The 15813-nt window shown below is 39.3% G+C and overlaps 1 protein-coding gene across 4 annotated transcripts in view; it reads left to right on the top strand.

The window, feature by feature from the left end:
- Positions 1–15813, top strand: part of MID1 (midline 1) — a 239004-nt gene that overhangs the window by 125076 nt on the left and 98115 nt on the right. For 2 of the 4 annotated variants that reach the window (XM_042867937.1, XM_042867933.1), the window contains exon 1: positions 14361–14503. The exons of the other annotated variants lie outside the window; for them this stretch is intronic. The gene's annotated coding sequence lies outside the window, so the exon portion shown is untranslated. Of the gene's footprint in view, positions 1–14360; positions 14504–15813 lie in introns of those variants that run through there. 4 annotated transcript variants of the gene reach the window in all.

Raw genomic sequence — 15813 nt, 5'->3', positions numbered from 1 at the left:
GCTATTGCATCAGAATTATCTTTATCTCATAAGGAAATGTAGCTTTTAACTTGGTGAAGGTAGATGTGATAACTCCAACCCTCAGTGAAATGGTAGTTTTCCTCGCTCATGACATTGGGTTGCTTTTGCAGGCATGGCTTTTGCACAGAAAGATTTAAGCTCTTGCAACAGTGCAGAAACTGGAATGACTCACAGACTAGGAAGCACTTTGAAACATCTATTTTATGTCAAATGTAACACGATAGTAACTTTTAAATCATTCTTCTATAGCCTGTTTCTGACTTTTGTACATGCAAGGGTGATGAGAATGAGCCTTCTGGTGGTTTATGGCATTGTTACAGATGTGATGGGGAGAGGTGAATATTAACTTGAACTGTTCTCTCTGAGCACTCTGCCAATCAGTTCACAGACCAATTATCCTGGAAAAGTCAGGCTGTTCCAGATGCTGTGTGCCATTACACAATTCCTTTCTGCTCCCTGAGAACCTGAAAAGGACAGATGGATTATTAAAGGGAAGTGTGACCAAAAAGAAAAAAGAAATCCTCCTGTATCTGAACTATATCTGCTAGTTGAGAAATAAACTATAAAATTTTTAGTATTTCCTTTTCTAAAATGAACCAGAGTCTCCTGAAATATATAGGTCAAAAGCAAAACTTGTAGCCCTTTGGCCCTGATTTTGTCAGGCGTGTAATAATAGGATAAGGATAAACACATACGTGGGAGATTGCTTTAAAAGAGTGAACGTTTTAAAAAATGTTTAGTCCTGAGAACAAGCATTACTCAATGTACTTGAGATCTTTTCCAAACAAGCAGTCCATTGCCAAAACTCTGGGAACTGGTGTGCTTCATCTGGTACAATGGGGTGATATTTATCTTCAGACTAGACAGAACAAATCTTCTTTTTAAGCCCCTGTGGCCCTTTAAGTACTGGTATGACTAAAGTAAAGAAAGATATTTATCAGAGAGTTTCAAGTGGATGTTGAAGTATTATGCTCTGAATGTTTTATATTCTCCTATCTCTGCTATATATTATTTTGAGCTCTGTCTTTGCATCTGAAATACGATGGATATGCGTGTAAGATACCCATGTTCCCAATGCAACATGAAGTAAGTGGAATAGGTTTTTTGTACAACTGTTTTGGGGGAGGAATGTCACGCAAATGCTGCTGAATAGTTAACGCTTCTCACTGACTGACTCAAATGTCTTATATCTAATTTTCACTGCTCAGGGCCATGAGTGGTTGAATTCATATGCGTGATTAATTCTGTTCATACTGTCAGATGCTTTTCTCTGTTACTTCGGTATAAAAAAAACCTGCATAACATAACGTAATTTATTTTGTGATCTAGAAGTGAAAGTCCTGCTTAGGTCAGTCACCTGAATTTGCAATTTTTCATGGTACAGTTGAGTAATTTCAAGGATCTCTCATGCACCTTTTTTTTTGTTTGTTTGTTGTTGTTTTTGCTTATTCCTTGTGTGCGCATCTTACTGATAGTTCCCTAAAATTAGAAGCTGTAGTATCTAAAGGCAGGCTGACAGTCCCCCATAGTTGCTATATTGGTTTATAATTATAAACCATTGTGACCATATCTTGATTGCATAGAAAGGGTCCACCTGAAGACCCTACAGAGCTGATCTGATGGAATGATAATAAAGCACTCAAACAAGGACAGTGTGTCTCAGAACCACATTTTAGTTTGGTTTACTGGAAGTATTAATTCTTGTAATTTCATAATCCCAAGCACAAATACAGTGTAAAACTATAGATTTTGGTAACAAACATTTTTCATTTGAACTGCAGGAGTTCAGCATTTCCAAATAATTTACGATACAATATGGTAAACAGAGCAGCATTTCTCTGCTACGTTAAAAGAACCCTGTGCTGTCTCTGCATGTATGATAAAATCCTGGCATGAAAGCACATTAACATGAAGTTCAAAACCTTTTGCTCCTGTGGAATTTAGGTGATGCTTGATATTTAGTTTACAGTCTTCCATTCACCTTTGAAAGGCGTAGGTTATAATCTGATTTAGATGACAATTGGGAGAGCTCAGTTGTCTCAGTTTAGCTCTTTGTTTATGAAACCACCGTCACACACTTAATGCAGTGCTGAGCATGGTGACAACAGGCCCATTTTGAGGGGCTCTGGCACAACCAGAGTAAAAGAAGCATGGAGTATAAACTTTGCTCATAAATATATAAATCTAATTAGTTTCTTTCTTTTAAACTTTACTCTGACAGATTATGGACTGTTCTGCATTACAAATGGCAAAGCTTTTGGTACTGCTGGAAAAGAAATCCTCAGTAGGAGAAATGGCATTAAGGCTTAAGTAATTTGAGTTGGTTTGTTGAAGGTGTCAATGTGGCAGAATGTGGCAGGGTGGTCAAGTGACTGCCTAGATACTGTGTTTAGCTGGGAAGATGCTTACTCTGATCACTGTCTTCGGTCATCTCTTTACTTCTGTCCTATCTTGGGGTTGTAATAGCGCTCAAAGGTTGGTTTAAAAACCCTGTAAGTTAATCGATCAAAATAAGTTGACAAATTAAACTGTGGCCTTAATTCATAAAGGTAACAACAACAAAAGAAATTATTTGTAAAATGGATATTTCTAGTCCTGCATTAATTTCTGAAAAGAAAGCTTGATTGTGGTTTTTGTTAAATGTCTGGCAGTTAATTCTGTTCCTGTAATCAAATACAGATAAAAAGCTGTGTATTGCAGTCGCCATAAAGGTTTTTCCAAGGTGCAGAAGACAAAGGTTTAGAGTTCAGCACTTCAGGGGGCTAATGTGTATTATAAAGCTACTTCTTGAATGGACCATAGCTAAATCGTTTTGCTGCCAGTCAAGATAATGATTACAAATCACTCACCTAGGGAACTGCTTCTGGATGTAGACAGGCCAGATTCTGGGGATGCAGTTAAGAGGACAGAAAAGAGAGAGGTTTATATATGTATAGATGATTTTTGAGCAGTCGCATGTCAAAAAGGAGGGAAGGGAAGAGAAAGGAAAAAATTGGCTGGCCCCAAAGGGAGAAAAAAGAGAAAACAAAGCTTCCTTCACTAATCTCAACTGGTCACGTAATTATAACTTCTGAGTTCTCAGAAGAGAGCTACCCTACTATCACAGCCCTAAGGAGGAAGCAAGACTTTGAAGCCAAAAGTTAACTCTAGGAAAAAAATTATATATTTGTAGCTTTTAAATGAAGCAGGATTTATACTGAAATAATAACCTTATCACTGATAGCAAGGCTCCTGGTGAAATTTGGTGATATTTTAATCTCTGTCTACCCAGATTTTTAAGTACATTCTTTCTGTCAAAGGGGTTTAGCAATGGTGACAAAATAACATACTCATTAACATGGATGTGAAAGAGGAAAATACCTTTTCCCTTCCCCTTACTGGTAGTTCTGATATGTAGATAATATATATTACTTGCATATTTATATGGAACTTTTTTTTTTATCCATTTACTGCTAAATGACTTAATAATAGTTGTGGATAAAATATGTTTGTTTTCTAATTAAAACAAATGAAGATATCCAGAGGACAATGCTAAATCTTTTTTCAGCAATAAACGTTTAAGTGAGTGACGGCTGTGCTGCTGCATTTTGATTTCACTTATGCCTGCCAAAATATTTCATTTCTCAGGCTTTCCTGAATATCTCATCCATGCTAATGGGAGGAAACGTGTTGGTTTCTGATCTATTCCAGAAAATACCTTGTCAAGTGGCTTGCACCCTCAGGTCTTTGAACAGAGATTGGAACTTATTGCTGATGGTTTTAGTCCGATATATTTACTTCATACTAGCTGAAACATGTGGAGTCCTTAAGGAGCATACATTTTTAATAGAAGAAAGCAGCATGCTGTAAATTACTTTGCTCCATCCCTTAGATGCATTTCTTTTGAAAGAAGGGAGAAGAATTAGTATCTTGTCAAATATAAAGATGACTAAGATGGCAACAAAGATCATTCAGAATATGGTATAGAGCTAAAGTTAGGAGGACAGGTGACAAAAATGAATTCTGTGGGCTCTGTTTTTCACTGATTCATTTATTTTCTTTTTCTTTCTCTTTTAAAAAAAAATGTTTTATCTGGCTTCACTGCATGAGCAATGGGCTGCACAAGAATATTCTGCACATTTAAGACTACAAAAATGTTCTACACAGGATCTTTCTTAGAACAACATTGCAGAACCTGGTCTTCTCTCTGGTTATTTCTAAGTTGTAGACAGCCCCAGGTGAGCTGGAACCTCTCCCACCTTCTGCTGCTACCATCCTATCTTTCAGATGGGAGAGCTGCCTCTGGGGTTTTAAATTAGTCTGTATTTTCTAGAGGTGTCTGTAATTTAGGGAAGGAATGCACTCCAGAAAATATTATACAAGTACTTTTTAAACAGATGAGGTTTCTATATGCGGCCTTTGCACATACAAGTGCTGCTGATTGAACTGAAAGACAAGCAAACAAGTAGCAGCAACTTGCAGAAGGAGTTTTTTAAGGACTGGTTCTTACAAACTGGAGTTTAGAGCTGCCATTGGCTTTATTCAAAACTGAGCTACAGGAAGCTACTGAAAGAGACTTATTTTTTGGTCCCAGTTTGAGCAGTTTTATGTTGTTGAGATGGAATGCTTGGTCAGTGGAAAGCAGCAAGTGCTGGAACAAGCTCTGCTCATCTCTGTTGGTTTAACTAGGTCTGGCCTTTGTGAAAGCCTTGAAGAAACACTGGTTCATCCATTCCTGATGACAGTCCTTAGATCTTTGATGGAAGTGACCAGAAGTTTGTTATCAACCTAACTTGTTCACTGTAGTTGTGTCCCTCACCTCTCTTTTAGAGAGGAATGTTTGTCTGGAGGTCAAGAATCTAGAACATCCTGATTGTAACTGACTTTCTCTAAGTTAACCATGAAGGATGGCTATCTACAGAGGAATAGTCATACTATATGTTTTGCATATCTATCTGTAGAGGAAAACTACTCCCATCCTGTGGTGTTTGTTTCACTCAATTTTTCTAGACAAAACCTAAGAAGATGGCTAAAATTTGATGTCTAGCTTTTTATTGTCTGAAACTGAAGTGTCATTCTCCTTCATATCTGAAGGAACTTACCTATTGGTTCATTAATAATGAAGAAAGCCTAACTAAAGCAATGTTCCCCATCCCTTTTTGCACACTCTCAGGCCTGTTTTTAACAATAACATATCTGTGACACTACAGAGAACCAAAGCTGATTTTTCCTAGCTGAAGATGGGAGAATCAGCTGCAAGAAATTATTAGATGGAGTGAATGGATCATAGCATGGATTTACATTCCAGGTGTGACTCCACAGGCTTATGATGGTTGCACCATTGTGGATATGCATGTTTTTGCTGATGAGGCAGTTGGAAGAAGTAGGAAATACTGCAAAAGGGAGTGCAGGAGCAAAGCTTTTAACATATCAATCTCATAGGATAAAACAACTTTATTTTTTCCAGCATACTGCAGCTGCTTCTTCTCTCAACCTGTTTGGGTAATATACAACTACAGAATGTCCCAAATTGGAAGGAACCCATGGGGATCATTGAGTCCGACTCCATGGAATACATGTTTACAATGTCTTGTGGCTGAAATGGAGAGTGATCGTGTTCAAGTAGGGAATGTTTTGCTAGGACAAACTCAAGTAGAAGAGAGTATTAAGTTGATCCAGCAAAAAACAGAGGTAATAAGATGATGTGATGTTGTTTTATCCATCTGCACGGTTTCAAAGTCAGACAGAGAGTGTGCTTGTCTGTGCAGGGGCACCAGCTGCCAGCTAGAAAGATTGCCTGGAGAAGATGTTCCTGTTGGCTAGCTGTTCTTTAATAAATATTCTCTGAATAGCATTCAAGCTATTGAGCAGATTAGTTTTGTTTGTTGTGGAAAAAAAAAATGGAATTCCTCCTTTTGTTACACAAAAGTCATCATGACCTTGAATTTAACACAGACTCTTTGAAATTAGCACAGAATAATCCAGAAGTGGGTTGTCAGACAGGTAAATGAGGTAAATCTTGGGCTCCATCAGAAGCGGGGTGGCCAGCAGGTACAGGGAGGTGATTGTCCCTCTCTACTCTGCTCCTGTGAGGCCCCATCTGGAGTACTGTGTCCAGGTCTGGAACCCCCTGTACAAGAGAGTGCTGTTGGAGAGGGTCCAGAGGAGTCCAACCAAGATGATCAGGGCACTGGAGCGCCTCCCCTGCGAAGACAGGCTGAGGGAGCTGGGCTTGTTCAGCCTGGAGAAAAGAAGGCTGTGGGGTGACCTCATTGCAGCATTTCAGTACCTAAAGGGAGCCTACAAACAGGAGGGGAATCAACTCTTTGAAAGGGTTGATAACTGCAGGACAAGGGGAAATGGTTTTAAGTTGAGGGAGGGAAGATTTAGGTTGGATGTCAGGGGGAAATTCTTTACAGAGAGAGTGGTGAGGTGCTGGAACAGGCTGCCCAGAGAGGTTGTGGATGCCCCGTCCATCTCTAGAGGTGTTCAAGGCCAGATTGGATGGGGCCCTGGGCAGCCTGGTCTAGCATTAAATGGGGAGGTTGGTGGCCCTGCATGTGGCAGAGGGGTTGGAGCTTCATGATCCTTGAGGTCCCTTCCAACCCTGGCCGTTCTGTGATTCTGTTGTCAGATGCTCTTGTCTGTCTTTCCTTCTGCTTTGTTTGTTTGTTTCATGCTGCTGAATCACTTTGGTTGCTTTGCAGATTGTACAAACTACCACCTGCAGCAGCTACTTGGCTCAGCCACTGCTGTGTCTGAGTGGTTCACAAAGACATACTTATTCTGCTTGGCATTAATTAGATGGAGACGGTGGGAAAGAACGAAAGAAGAAAAGAGAATTTATTGCATTCCTGAGCTGATAACATGGACAAGACTGACAAGTGGAGAGGAAGCTTATAGAGCATAGGGCCTCTCAGTACTGGAAACTGAAAAAGGAGCTACAACAACAAACATTGCTAGGGAATAATCCAATCTAGTCCTTTCTTTGCAGTCCAGTAACTTTATTTTTTAAAGAGGCCTTCTGTTCTATTTGACCTAAAGAAAGTTGGGTAGGGTAACTTAATGATAGGCATCACAAATAAAAGCCATCTGGAATGGAAAACTGACTTTGCAATTAATATTGAAGTGCTGTGTATCTTCACAGTGCTGAGCACTATTAGACACTGCATCCACTTATTTGTGAAATTGTTGCTCAGCAGATCCAAAGTTTAAAATTGTCAGTGGATCTTGGTGCCATGGAATGTTCTGAATGCCCAAAGCACAAAAATGCTCTCAAAGGAGAAAATGATGGGAAATAGGCATGCTGATGTCTGTCCATCTGCCTGATACCAGCAGTAGAGTGGATACTCCAGGGAGAGGCTCAGTCAGTAATTGGTTTATTCCTCAGTTTTCCCCGAAGTTAAATGTGTTATGTGGGCCATAGCCTGTCTGTAGCACTGGTGAAGACTGATCATTTTCATAGCAAATATTACTTTTTTTCCAAAGAAAAATATGCCTTTATTAGAAATCTCTGCTTCAAATGGACTAAAACGAATAGCTGCAATATGTGTCCTTCTCAGCTGGCCAACTCGTGTTTTCTGTGACATACTAATATCTTGTATGATATTCAGCTTTTGAAATATAATTGAGTGCATGATGGCTTCTCCATGTGCAGAAGCTTTAACACTCTTAGAGGGGTGTCATTTCATGCTCCAGATTTGAAAGTTTCATAACAATTCATCCCCAAAGATATTGTTATTGCTTACATAACCAGCTGATTTTTTTTTTTTTCCTTAAGTCATTGTTAGTCTTTGTTCTTAGGTTTACCTGATAGACTGCATTCTTTTTCAAGTATTTTTCTATCTCTTGCTCGAGAATAAATGTGCTGTCTCCTACTTGGTCTGAGCTGGGAGTTAGCGTTTAGTTTTAGTTTATGGTGTAACTTATGGTGTGTCACAGTGGCAGGAGATTCTTTTGATGAAAGGCAGAAAGTTTACCATATATCATATTTATTTCCTTGTCTCTTGGTTGACATTGATTTTTTGGGTAAGACTCCTTAGCACACACTGCCATGACAGTGATACTGAGACCTGCAGGTGCTTTGGGCAGCCTACAACACAGTGACAGGCTCTTCTTTCTGGTCAGTGGGAGCTAATACTTACATGACTCCATAATCTGGAATTTGGCAATATTTTTTAATCTTCTAGATGCAGGTGCACAATTCTGTACAAAGACACCAGCATAAGAATGAAGAATAAAGAGTAAGACACAAGAAGAAAGTTCTCAGACAATTAGAAATTTTGTAATAAATAGGGGAAAAAAATGTTGTTCAGTTACACAGATTGGCACTCACTTTATTTCTTGCAAACCACTAGTATTTAAAGAGGGAATGTGATTGATGGGATTAATTAGAGCTATATGTTTAACACTAGCCGTAACGACCTCATTAATTAAAACCTGAACTTTTGAAGACGAGTCTACTCTGATTCTGATTTATGAATTCTCTCTTCTTTGTTTCTGAAATAAAGAAAAATCAGGTGAACAGGTCAGTAGTGCATACAAAAGTAATATGCAGTGCATTACAGTGATTTATATTTCTTTGGAGAATCAGAAAAGCACAAATCAACACATTAATCACACGTAATCAGCAAGGCCAGCTTTTGTGGAGATATTTTCTTTAGCAGACTCTGGAGATCTGGGTTTAAATTCATCTTATGTGAGGTTATACGAACTATTCTCTGAACTTGCTGTAGACTAAGTATATCATTCTTTCCATGATTTAAGCAATTTGCTTTCCACTGAGTAGCCATAATCATCTTCTTTTATAGACTTGCATTTGTAAATAGTTATCTCTCTTCACTTGATAAAGTTTTAGGAGAGTAACAGAAGGTTGTATATGTTTCCATTCAAATTGAGGGTCTGGATTTTGCAGCCTTTAGCAAATGTAAAATGCACATAAGCCACTCAACAGGCACTACACTGCTAAGTAAGGATCAGTGTTCCCTGATGCTTTGCTTTGTTTTGCGTGAGATAATGTTCTTTATTAAAAGATAGTTTTCTTTTACTAGCAGCTTTCAAGGCTGTTCTGCTCATTTTGCTCATGGTCCTCATTCATTTTAAAATACACTTGGTACAGTGAATAGAAGAATTTTCCTGGAAGACAATAGATACACCCTTGGGACTAAAGACTATTTCATTAGCATGTACTTGCTTTGTCTCTAATCCTCTGAGTATTTATCTATGTACTTAACTTTATTTAGCTTTCCCAGGAAATTCATGTATCTGATGCTATCTCTCCGTGTCCTGCAGCACGATCCCCATTCCTATGAGCAGTGAGAAGGCATCTCCTTCAAAGAAAGCCACGGGACAATGAATGGCCTTAGTTGAAAAGAGAACTGAAGTTTCAGCTGCCATTCACATGTAATACGTGTGAATGAGCAAGTCAGAAATTCATCTCATGATTTTGGCAATCATTTGAAACATTATTTTATTCATATGGAAATCATAGATTCCTGTATGCATGTAATTGAAGTAACAGTTTGATGGTCACATACAGTTTAAGAGAGGTATGTGATTTCCAAAATATTTATTTAACAGTTGCTCAGGAATACATCAATTTTTGTTAAGACAAAGCACATGACATAAGAATCATGTATGGTCAGGAGAAATGTAGTTTGACTTGGCTCTGAACGTTCAATGTTTGAGTCACTGAAGATAACATATTGTGGCTTATTATCATGTTGAATCAAGGTATTTCATACCTATCGCTCTTGATAACTTTTCTGCAGTTTTTTCAGGAATTTTGAGTAAAATGCAATTTGTTAAGGGAACTTTGAACTCAAAGCTTGGATTGTTTTCAGCAGCAAGGATGTTGGCTTATCAGCAAAGAATAGAGGCAATGTATTTGCCTTGTGTTCACCTGTATGAATCTGTTCCTCTTTAAATCTGATCTGAAAGCATAGCAAGATGGAGAATGACTGACGAAGTGCAGAGGTTAGGCCTTAGCACTGCAAGATGACAGCAGCTCCTCTAGAGTGATCTGACAAAATGCTTACTGTTTCAGCATAGTTAACTGAGCAGAATGAGAGGCTTTCTTCTTTCTTTCCAAGAACCTGCTATGTAGAAAGCACAATGAATAATGTTACACAGAGCAGCAAGTATAAAATAATTAACTTCAAAACCTAACCTGACCACTTACCGAACAGCTTGTTGTAGTTACCTGGAATGTTTTCAGAGCATGATAAAGGACAATATTCAAATTTCACATCTCTAGTCCTTTAGACCAAAATCTTCACTGTGTCTTGAATTTGAACAGGTAAACAATCCTTTCAGCTGTGCTGCAGGAGAAGACATAAAAATGAATCAGTTTATTTGTGTTTGTCTGATGTGGTTTATGCTTTTTTTATTTTCTTTTTTCTTCTTTTTTTCTTCTGTTTTAGAAGCATACATTTGCACATTGATAGTCTTTAAATGCTATTTTAACAATTTGGACCACCTGATATTTTCAGACACCTGCCTTGATCATTCCTGCAGCGTCCTTCAAGGGGACAGATTACAGTTCAGTGCTGTCTCATTCATCTAACAATTTGGAACAGAGTAATTAATCTTCACTTTCTCTATCCAAAACCCCACATGCAGCATTGAGCAAATGGCTTCAGTACTCATGGGGAAAGCATGTTAAAAGCATGTAGCAGTAAAATGGCGTGTGAGCAGTTTTTATTTTTTCCCTCTCCCTGCTTTACCTATCCCCAAGATTACAAATAGCTGGTGTATAATGGAAGTGAGGGGAGTTTCTCTTTGTGGTTTACTTGGATATTTAGGAAGATAAGGGAAACTGGATATTTCATAATCTGTTCATCTGATAGGAATCAAGTACTACCCGTTGCTCCTCCAGAGAGGCACAAAGTGTTCTATGATCAAGTGCTGGTACTGAAATTAGGGTTTACCTTTCTCCAGAGAGCATTAACAGTGGGTCATTTGTAGTGTGCATTATTGGGCCGAAGTCCGAGTATGTTTAAATACCATTGTAAAATGCAGATGAACCATTAGAGAATACCTGCCTACACTCACCCATCATTATCTTCAGATTTCTATCCACGAGACAGAGTAGGGATTTTATAGTTCAAAGAACAATTAATATTAAACAACCATTTAGAGAATTGGTAATAAGCATTTATATGAAACAACGTAATATTAAGAAGCTGTTCAAATAGCATGAGATGCTTTTGCTGACATGACATTTCTAAATTAATCCAAAAAGCTAGACTGTATTATGTTATATGTTTTTTTTTCATAATTATTCCTTCTATGTCCTTCGTATACCAAGAGAATCACAGGGTGCAGACACTAAATAAGTGGTGGGAGCATCTCTGCTTCCTTCATTTGCTATATTTGGAGTGGGCAAGGAAGGGACTAATCAATGTACTTCTCCAAGTTAGGAGAGCTATGCAGTTCTGATGTAATTTCAGAACATCACTGAGGCTGCTCTAAATTTGGCACTGCTCAACAAACAAGGGAGCTGTAGATGTCTTGTGGATCAGACCCTCTGTACAGACTGCATATAAAAAGAAAGAATGCAGATGCATTATCAAACCACTGATTGTTATTATTTTTCTTCATCAGAAGATCCTATGATTAGCTGCCTAGCATAAGTAATTTATGAGTCTGCTGTCTGGCTTGCCTTTGAGAGAATGATAAACTGCAGGCATATTAGCATATTTGTTTTAATTGTTAATGTTAGAACAGATCTCTCCTATGATCTCATTATGGTATGCTATGGCATTTACATTCCATGTACAGTGGATTGATTGGAGTTCAGCTGCTTGGTGCCTGACAGCAGCACCTATCAATCTAAAAATATGTCCCCTGTCCATCAAAATAAGATTAAATAGAATTCCACAAATGCTTGAGCTTTTAAAAAACCTTGTTCGCGTTTCTATTCTGCACATGAAATAAGTGGCAGAGAGAATTTTCTCATGTAGGATAGATGCAAAGCAGTAAAGACAGAGTTTCTGAGGCTGCATGTTGGGATCTGCAAACCAGCAAGTAGAAGCCTCAGTTTCTGGATTTCCAAAACCAAAGCAGGACGACCAGGTCCAACAAAAACAATACTGAGTGCTTATGTTTCAGGGAATTGCAATAGTGAGTTTTGTGCCCAAACTAAGTTGCTTCTCACAGTTGGTCCTGCTATCATGTTTTCCTAGCATTTTGTATGCTCTGTGGAATTAGGTCCTCTTACAGTCCCGTTGGACACCTGCTCATTTCTGTCCTATCGTCAATCTGTTCCAGTTCCTGCAGTATTGTGTTTCTTGATTGCAAGGAGCGTTGTAACCAAAATAATACTGGGTTACTATACAGCATAGCTATAGGGTGTGCAGAAAATGAAACATGCTATTTAACACCCCTTTAAACAACAGGGCGAACTTTTCCCATACAGAGCTGACCCTGTGTTCTGAAGAAACAGAAGCCTGCACAAAAACCAAGATAAATTCTATAGATAGTGTCACTAGAAATCTGTTATTTAGAATTCACACGATGAAACATAATCATTTTACAGTCGTTCAATAAACAATCCTCATTTATGTATCTGAGACTTAAGCTTTCTTAAGCTCAGATGCATCAACCTACCTCTCTAGTAATACTTGCATGCACGCGCATTCTCATGTATGTGAAGTAAAAAGTGCACTGAAGCCTTCATAGGCATACTGTCATATAGACAGATCCAGGTAAGTTTTGGAAGCTTCTTCCAGTGTTGTCCATTAAAACATATGTGATGAAGAAGCGTGCATGCAGAAATCAAGGTAAAAATAGCAGTAAAACTAGAGCTGTTGGAACTGCTTTGCATTGCTTTTGTGCTAGATTAGATTTCACTACAAAAAGCCAGGTATTTATTGAAACTTTGTTTCAGACTGCAGTTGATTGTCTGCAAGGGAAGGGCATGAAAAGCTCCAACTAGCTATGGTATGGAAAAACAGAGGTAGGATAGCACCTGCCAGTAACATCAGTCTTCACGGTGGTTGATCCTGAATGCACCCAGATGAATGTGGTACGGCATGGCTGGAGAGACAGTCCAAAGAAACTGCAAGATGCTGTTTAATGAAAGCTCAGGGATAGGAAATGAGCTGAGGAATCTAAAATCCATCCAGCTTGGATTTGAGCTATGACCCCAGCTAGGCCAGTTATAACTTGATTTGACTATAGGTTACCTACGGACATTTAATATCATTAAAAAAAAAAAAAAAAAAAAAAAAGTTGCAATAATCACAATCCTTCTACACATCTGTCTTGCTTCCTGCATGCTCATTTCTCCAGTTATGAGCTGACATTCCACTTACATGCTAACAGACGCTGCCTGGAGAAACCTTTAAAAATCCTTGTGAAGGGTGTGCACATGTGAGGGCTCCAGTCTATTGTTTCAAGTGAATGAAATGAATAGGAAATTAAATAATCACAACAGTTGTTTATTGTTTCAATGAGAACAAAGTGCTGACTCCATGGAAGAAAGACCAAAGACTGTGGCTTTGCATCCTTATGCTCAAACCTCTGAGGTATGTTTTGCTTCACTTTACCATGTTAGCATTGTATGAAAGAAGGCACTGGAACATGAAAAGCGGCGAACACAAGGAAGCAGTTCTTTCCTGCTGTTTCCACTTTGCATGAATTTTTAACACCTTTACTGGAGACCCAACATCTGGTGTGACTTCAGTCAGGGTTTCTCCTGGGCACTTTGATGAAGCATTTGTAGTTTGCTGTTGCAGCTTGCTGCTTGCATGCAAATTTAGGAAAAAAAAAAGAAAAGAAAAAAAGAAAAAGGAAGTTAAGCAACTACTGTCCTCTGACATTTCTGACATTTCACTTGCTAAATTTCAGAAAGTAGGGTCTCCATGGGGTGTTGGGCACTATACTCTTTCAGATCATCTCCATTTTTTGCAAACTCCTGCTGGATTTCAGTCTGTTATTATTAAGTTTTTGAGTATTATTTGGAAAAAGCAATAAACAGAGCCTTCTGAAACTCTCAGTCTGCATGTGGTGGGTTTGGACAGCCTCAGTCTCCTGTTACCATCTTGGGCACTGCTGCTCCCTTGTCACTCAGCACTGAGCTAATTGCTCCTGGGACTGAGCTTGCCCTATGCCTGGCTGTGTGATGGTGCTATCCCACAGCCTCCTGTCCTCTGTAGCCTCCACGCCGATTGCTGGATGCTCTGTGAGAGGACCCTGCTTCCTCACCCTCTGTGGGTTGGTTCTTGAGAGAGAAAGCAGGTATTTCAGTGCCGGCCCAGCAAGAAGGGCAGTCGACTGGCTGGCGGAGGTGGTTAGGTGGAGCGGGTTTTCCTGCAATTGTAGGGAAGGCTTTCCTGTTGTGCTCCAGCTGCCGCTGCCTTACAGTGAAGGAGACAGGCAGCGCTGGGATAGGATTGCTGGGACGGGGGCTGCCACTGGGCTGCCCAGACTTCCCGAAGGGTCAGCGGTCCCTACCTCTGCAGCCATGGCCCAGCCGGGAGGAGGAGGGCGGGATGCAGCGGTGGGTACCTGTGGGGTGGCTTCTCACCAGCTGCAGCCAGTGCTGGATTGTGGGGGCTTGTCATCACGAGGGACTGGGGAAACGTTTTTGAAGGTGTTCAGTGTTGGTACAGGAAAAGTGGAGGTTTGGTCTATTGCTGAGATGAATTTTGTTTTCAGTACTAGAAATGGGGGGGTGGGAAAAGGGAACTTTTTGGGAGTCTGTATTTACTTCTTGTGCATTCAAACAAGCGCTTATTGTTGTCTTGTTGTCACAAAGCAACAAAAGTGTGAGAGCTGAAGGGAGCATAAGCATCTTCATAGTGTTAACAACATCTGGAACATTATAATTCTGTTTTAAAAATAACAGATGAAGACTGAGATGTGTGTTTACACAAGAAGGAGAAAAAATACAGTAATTCCCTAAAGTCTGTTCCACTCCTCAAGCAAAGTCTTTTAAATCCCATTTATTTATTTGTAACTGATGAAGTTATGTAATCTAGAACTATGACACTAAGTAGGATGGCCTAGACACTGTGGTGTTTGTTCAAAGTGGGTTTTTTTGTACTTCTTGGCACTAGTATACTCACAGGGATGGTCTGGACACTACAGTTTTTTAACAGGCAAATTTGAAAGCCCACAAAATACATCATTTCTTTAGCAGAATCAGAAGCATGCATAGTCCGCAGGTAGAGAATTTCTAATACCATTTTTTCCAGTTTAGTATTTCAGAGAGAGCTGTTTTCTAACAGGCCAGTGTTAAACTGGATATTTAGCAAGCTCCCAGAAAAAAGGTTGAGGCTGGAGATGGTGCAGATGGATGCCAGTAATACACATTAGCGGTGGCTTAGTTGATAATTGACAGGAGGCAGACAATTTATTCAAGTTTTGTTTTTTTTTTTTTTTTTTTTAAATAAACTGCAAGACTTCATATGTTGTTGATGAGTAGGGTCTCAAAGGGATGTAATTAAGCCATTGCTTTCTCTTTGCATGCTGTCTTAAAAGCTGGTAAGCTATTTTCTGAGTGACATTGAGCACCTTTAAGTAAGAGGCCTGTCTGAGGTACTGTATCAGTACCTCTCAGGAGTGATTGCTTATGTTAGCTGCTTTTCTGTTCTCCCTCTTAGCCTGTTTGGAAGACTGGCTGCAGGACAATTAATCTGAGGTTGTCAAGTAAACCACTAACCAGTCCAACTGCTTTTGTCAGTGGGTCCTTTTCATTGCACGCAAGTGTGTGCACATTCAGTAGCACATTTAACCATATCCTGATAGTGAATAAGCATTTTCTGTTAATTTTGTAAGGCTACATGGCAAGGCTTCTCCCCAGATCAG

This window comes from Lagopus leucura, unplaced genomic scaffold, assembly GCF_019238085.1.
Source record: "Lagopus leucura isolate 7727_CA_CO unplaced genomic scaffold, USGS_WTPT01 Super-Scaffold_100001, whole genome shotgun sequence".
NCBI lineage: Eukaryota > Metazoa > Chordata > Aves > Galliformes > Phasianidae > Lagopus > Lagopus leucura.
The sequence above is the reverse complement of the archived record's forward strand: the minus strand, read 5'-3'. Positions and strand labels throughout refer to the sequence as shown.